This window comes from Corvus kubaryi, unplaced genomic scaffold (genome assembly GCF_017639235.1).
Source record: "Corvus kubaryi isolate FWS band 111438036 unplaced genomic scaffold, C.kubaryi_AGA036_p1.0 37133, whole genome shotgun sequence".
NCBI lineage: Eukaryota > Metazoa > Chordata > Aves > Passeriformes > Corvidae > Corvus > Corvus kubaryi.
This window is the reverse complement of record NW_024581034.1, coordinates 118,935-125,110: the sequence shown is the minus strand read 5'-3', so window position 1 is coordinate 125,110 and position 6,176 is coordinate 118,935.

Below are 6,176 nucleotides of genomic sequence, written 5' to 3'. Positions count from 1 at the left end.
ACGGGATTCCTGTCACAGATCCTTGATAAGGCCACACATTTCAGCAGCTTCTCAGGTTGTTTATCACAGATTGTCTTTGTAGGTTTTCTCTCTGAAATGGTCCTCACATGGGCTTTGACACTCATGGGAACAGTCACCACTCAGACAGCAGAGAGTCACTTCAAGGCAGGACTGATGGGTTTGAAATCTGGCATTTCAGAGAACTCTGTGAGGCCTTCCACTCAGGCTGTGCTGAATATGGGACGCCTTATCAGCACACTGATATCCTACAGCCAGGCTCTCATGCTGGAGATCACAATGAAACCCTGTTCTGGGCTCAGTAGTCTTGAAAAGCCAGGTACAGCGGAGTAAATGCAAATGAGTAGGTGATTAATACTTATTTATGTTGTGTGTATCAGAAGAGAATGCAATCAGAAGCATTAGTTCTAATAAGATTATCCTGGCTCTTTTTGATCCTGAGCTCTTGCTGGAAAGACTTGGGTTGGATGGGTTACAAGAGTGGTTTCGTTTTCCTTTTTTTTTTCTTTTAATGTCTGTAAAATTTGCAAATGTTGTGTGCACCCTTATTTACTTTGCAATTATTCTGCAAGAGCAGTGCTTGCTTTCTCGGCCACATTTTTCAATTCCTGTAATTGTCTTTTGGGAGGCTTCCCAGACAGACGGAGATGCAGCCACGGGAAGCCACTGCCACAGCACAAAGCTTTGCTTGCCCCCTATTTCCTCACTGAGCTGATATTTAAGACCACATCATAGAGCCTGTCTCGAAAAATTGCTGCTGGGGTGTGGCCAGGAAGATTTGGGCTTAAATTCATGCCCTCAGAAGGGACCTCAGCTCTGTCTGGAGAAGTTTCCTCCTCAGGAAATGTGCCACATGCTCCTCCCAGTCTTGTGTGTGACCAAGTATTAGAAAGATATAAAGTTATTAGGGAGCATCCAAAGGAGGGACATGAGGATGGGGAAGGGTCTGGAAGGGAAGAGGAGCGGCTGAGGGACCTTGGAATGTCCAGTTGGAGGAGACTGAGGGAGACTCCTCAGGGGCTGCAGCTCCTCCCGAGGGCAGCTCCGATCTCTGCTCCCTGGGACAGGAACAGCACCCAGGGAATGGCTGCAGTTGGGCCAGGGGAGAGATTTAGGTTGGATTTTAGGGAAATATTCTTTTTCCAGAGGGTGCTGGGCACTGCCCAGGCTCCCCAGGGAATGGGCACGGCCCCGAGGCTGCCAGAGCTCCAGGAGCGTTTGGACAGCGCTGCCAGGGATGCCCAGGCTGGGATTGCTGGGGGGTCTGGGCAGGGCCAGGGGGGGGACTGGGTGGGATCCCTCCCAACTCAGGATATTCCATGGTTCCATTATCCCTGTACCCCCATTTCTCCTTGCCAACAGCAAGTGCAACACCGTCTGTGGGTAACTCTCTTTGGGTTGAGCTCCACGGTAACACAAATCTACTCAAGCAACATCCTCGTTCAGACTTTGCTTTTAAAATACTCTCAGTCTGGTTTTTTTAGTCTAACTTTCCCCCCCAAAAAGTGATTTCAGCATCTGGCACTCCCAGGCCCAAAGTGGATTGTTGTACAGCTGAACTGGAGCAGTGTAATAACAGAGGTTTGAAGTTCAGACTGCTTTCATGGTGTGCCCAGGAGCAAGCCTTGCAACTGTAATTATTGTCAGATAATTTTTCATTTTATTGATTTAACTTTTTCCCCATGATTGTCAATAAGGGCTTTTTTTTTTTTCCCTGGACCATTGGGTGTAAGGCAAAATAACCTGCAGTCTAGTAAAAGGCTAATAATTGAGCAGTGATATACACAGATGTGGCTGGTGGGGTTTCGGGGTTATTTTCTCAGTGGAACTTACACAATTCCAGAAGTCTGAATTTGTCATTTACTTTTTGTTTCGGGGCTTGCACTATTCAGCCTAACAATATGTAATTTTTACAAACAGAATCTAATAGAAATAACATGCTTCTATTTAAAAAAAACAAAACCTCCAAGGTTTTGTAATAACCCCAGACCTCCAGTATTTAAAGATGAATGTAAAGCCTTGGTGCCAGCTACTCAAAAATCATTTAGAGACCAGAAACACGGGATCAGATTCTGCTGCTGTTCCTCAGCACAAGTGAGTTTTTTGCTTCAGCTTGAGTCTTTGGAGGCTGATTTTCAATCAGATAAAACTCAGTGAGAAAGAGCAGCAGAGCTGGGCCCTGAGTCACCTGGCACTCAGCAAAAATTGAAAAATACCAGAGGCACCTGAAATTTTCTCTGAAGACTGGTGGTCACCAGCAAATAATGATTAAAATAGTGGTAACAGCGAGTCTTGGCTTCACTGGCCTTTTACTACTTGGAGTAAGCAGTCACTTGCCAGATTATTATTATCTTGGCACTGGATGCAAAAAAACCCTGGAGTTTTCCATGTTCCTTAAAGCTGAGTGTACATTTATTGAAAGAAAGCATTTATTAAACATATGGGGACAGATTCTCCACAGGCATTCAATAACTTCCCTCCATCTGCCAAGAACTCGCGCTGGTTACCTTTTATTATGCTGAGAGCTGCAGGTTGAAAACGGTGGAAAATGGGGGGAAAAGGCAAAGAGGTGGAAATGGAGCTCCAATATGAAAAGCCAAACTGGTTTATATCTCCTGATATCAAATACATTTGAGCCCCGTGGGTCTGGATTGTCCTCACAGTGGCACCTGTGTTCCAAAGTCATGAGTACAGAGATGTTAAATTGGGAATGAGAACTTGGATTAGTGGAAGGTGTCCCTGCGCATGGCGGGAGGGGGGAAGGAGATGATCTTTAAGGTCTTTTCAAGCCAAACCATTCTATGGTTCTAACACAGGGAAAAAGGAGTATGAAATGAAATTGGGATGTAAAAGATTCAAAATATCAAGAAAATAAAGAGTTTTGTCCCTTTTGTCACGGAGGAATTGATGTCAAACACCTTCATGGTGTTCAAAAAGTACTTGGACAGAACAATGAAAGAAAAAATCATTAAGGTGAATCACTGAGTTAACACTTTAGGGTCAAGAAATCTGTGATGATCAGCTTGTGGGGACAACATTCTGAAAAAGCAATGCCACATTCTCTTCCACTTTTTATTTATTTCCTAAACCTCAGCTATTGGCAGTGCTGGAACATCGATCTAGCCCAACACAATTTTTACATTTGTAGGTAAAACACATTTTTTGAGGCAGAGAATGAGGAAAACTCATTCAAAAAGACTTCTGTGCATTGAGATACAACTTCAACTATAAACTTGGTCTAAATCACAACAGAGATCTCCCAAATTAGATGTCTTCAGCCTTAGGGTTGGTGTGATCCCATGGTACACAGAATTACTGGATGTAGGGATATCCTGACTTCGAAATTCAGGCTGACTAAAAGTACATTGTTTATCTGGTAAAACTTTGTCCGTTCCACAGATAACACCTTTTAATCCTCAGGAGAACAGGGCAAAGCCTGAAGCCTTCCTCAGCATCCCACAGCCCGGCTCAGTTTCCATCAGAACAAGTAGGACCTTTGCCCTCAGGGAAGCATTTTTGAGTTTTTCTAGCAATGATAAAGAAACATCAGTGGACAGAGCCATCCTCCTGACTGGATATAGGGTGTAATAAGGGTCAAAAATTAAGATGTTGCAGTGAAAGAGGCCTGGCTGTGTGACAGAGGTGCAGGGACACGAGTGAACCTGCCCCACTGGCTGCTGGCACACCTTCCTCAGCTCAGGCAGGCACCACCAAACAAAAAATTTTGATGTTGCTTAACACAACCTTGAGTTAAAACCATCTGCTGGCCCAAATTCTGTCTGTAACCTGCCCCTCTCTGAGTTTTCGATCAGCACTCACCCGAGTGAAGCTTATTGTTGTCAACAGCGACAAGGGAATAACGTGACACCACCCAGAATTAAAACCCTGGCCCGGGACCCGCCCAAGTGAAGGGGAGTGTCAGTGGCTGCTGAATTCAGGCCTGACAGTTTCCAATCCTTGTTTATTCGTCCCTTTTGTGTTGTTAGAGGAACCACAGGTAGGTAACTCAGAAAAACATCCAGGGACAGACTCTGAAGTCACAGCAAGGTCACACAGATGTCACAGGAGGCCTGTAGGCTTTTATTACCATCTTTCTTTTCGGCAGTAACTGCTTTTTTAAGTGATTCAGCAGCCAGGCACTGCTTTGTCCATCAGCATCCAGATGGACTCGCTGCTACCGGGCAATCCCGCAGGATGAGTATTCCATAGCAGGTATTAATCCACAGGAAGAGGAAGGTAACTCGCTGTGTATGGAAACCAGCTTCTATCCATATCCTTAATGAGGCTTTAAAGCACTTGTGAAGAGCCAGAGGGTTCTCAGGGAGAATCCGAGATGGAACACGAGGAAAACTTGACCTTCCCGCAGCACCTCCATCCTGGGGCTGAGCAGCTGCTGGGATCCTCAGGATGCATCACGGCCCAGCAATATGTGCTAGAATGGAGGACAAATAAACCAGAAGGGGCAGGGATTAGAGAGTTTAGATCCAAAAAAAGCACTAAACGGCCCTTGATAACTCCTGGGAACTCTTTATTGATCCCTTCTACGCGCAGCGCATTCCCATTAAATGATTTCATTTCCTTATTTCCCCTAATCACATCACTTGCTTTAGAAGTCTTTTGCTCCCTGCGACCTGGGGCTACACAGATAACTTCAATTTCTCATGTGGCTCCACTTTTTATGACATGTGAAAAGTTGATACAGTAAAAAGTAACTCCTCGGAGCCAGCAGGTCTGGAGCTTTCATCACCCGGAATCGCTGCTCCAAGGAAGCACTGGCGGGGTAATTGCTGGGCTAGGCTCAGTCAGAACAACATAAGGCTTTTTCCATCTCTGGATGGGCACTGATAAACTCCTTGGAAGGCGTGACTGCCTCTGAAAAGCGTATTGACACCATGGAAATAGGAGCAAGAGATCAGGAATAATAAGATTAATAAGGCAGTGATGCTGTAATGGCCAAATCCTTGAGTCCCTGTAAAAGCTGACGCTGCAAATAATCTCTACCATAGGAAAAGTTGCTCCATGCTGGGAAAAAGGCACTGGAAACAATGCCTTCATTCTGTGGACCAAGAGGGGATGCTGTTTGGGGTTTTCTTCTAAAAATCAAGGAAGAACGGGGAAGGCATTCAGGGGTATTCAAAGGAAAAGCACCTGCATCACCCAGTACTTCCCAAATTTAACCTCCCCATCACTGTACAGATTTTTCAAACCAGGCTGCCAGCAGTGTGAATCATTTTCTCCTGTGTGACACTGAGCCCTCTGGAAGACCTTTGCTCCCACAAGGTTTTGTGCTCTTTGTAGCACGAGTGATTGGCTTGTTTAAAAAAGATATTGGTTTTCCACTGCAGCCCTTGGTCCTGCTCGTAGGGGTGAGTTCCTGTGGTGAGCACATCTGCTCTGAGGGCTATTTAAGGTTAGTAACAAAACCAGACCAGCCCAGCCAGGTGTAGGGTGGGATTTATGGGATTCTGGGATTCTTGCTGCCAAGGGAAGAGGACTGGGTGAGGTGCAGGTGCCTGGCACTGCTCCGTGTCGGGGAGTTGGGCTGAGGGAGGTTGTCCTTCCTTTGCTGTCAAAATTCCCATTTCCCAAAGCCACCTCATTGTGGAGAGGCAGCATTAACCTCCAGACACTGCTTAATCCTCTTTGAGGGGGTTTGAATGTTGTGTGGCTCCGCTAAGCCCCCTCACAAGGGGAGAATTTTCACCTAAAAAGCCCATTTAATGGAAGAGCTCCCACTCTGTGCTCGCCCCCAGCAAACCAGGCAGTGGTGGGCACAGAAACCAGTTCAGCCTTGCCATTCAAAACAAGCTGAGAACAACCTGTGGTTGTTTCACATGGATGCAGTTTCTCCTACTCACTGTGTTGCTTTATAATTCCATATATTCAGAAAGGATTCCTTTCCCACTCCTGCTCAGGGAATATGCACACAGCAGCCATTTACCTGTAATTTGTCATCTGTTTCAACCCCACGTGCATCAATAGGAATATTAAATTCCATTTCCTCTCAATTTTAAATATCTCTGAAGATATTCCCCTGTCCAGGAGAGCCCTTAGGAAAGCTCCTCACCTCAGGCCCGGGAGTGGTTCTGGGGATGTCAAGTGCTTTCCTGCACAGGGCTGTGATCCATAGCAGATGCACACCTGCACTGCAGAATGAA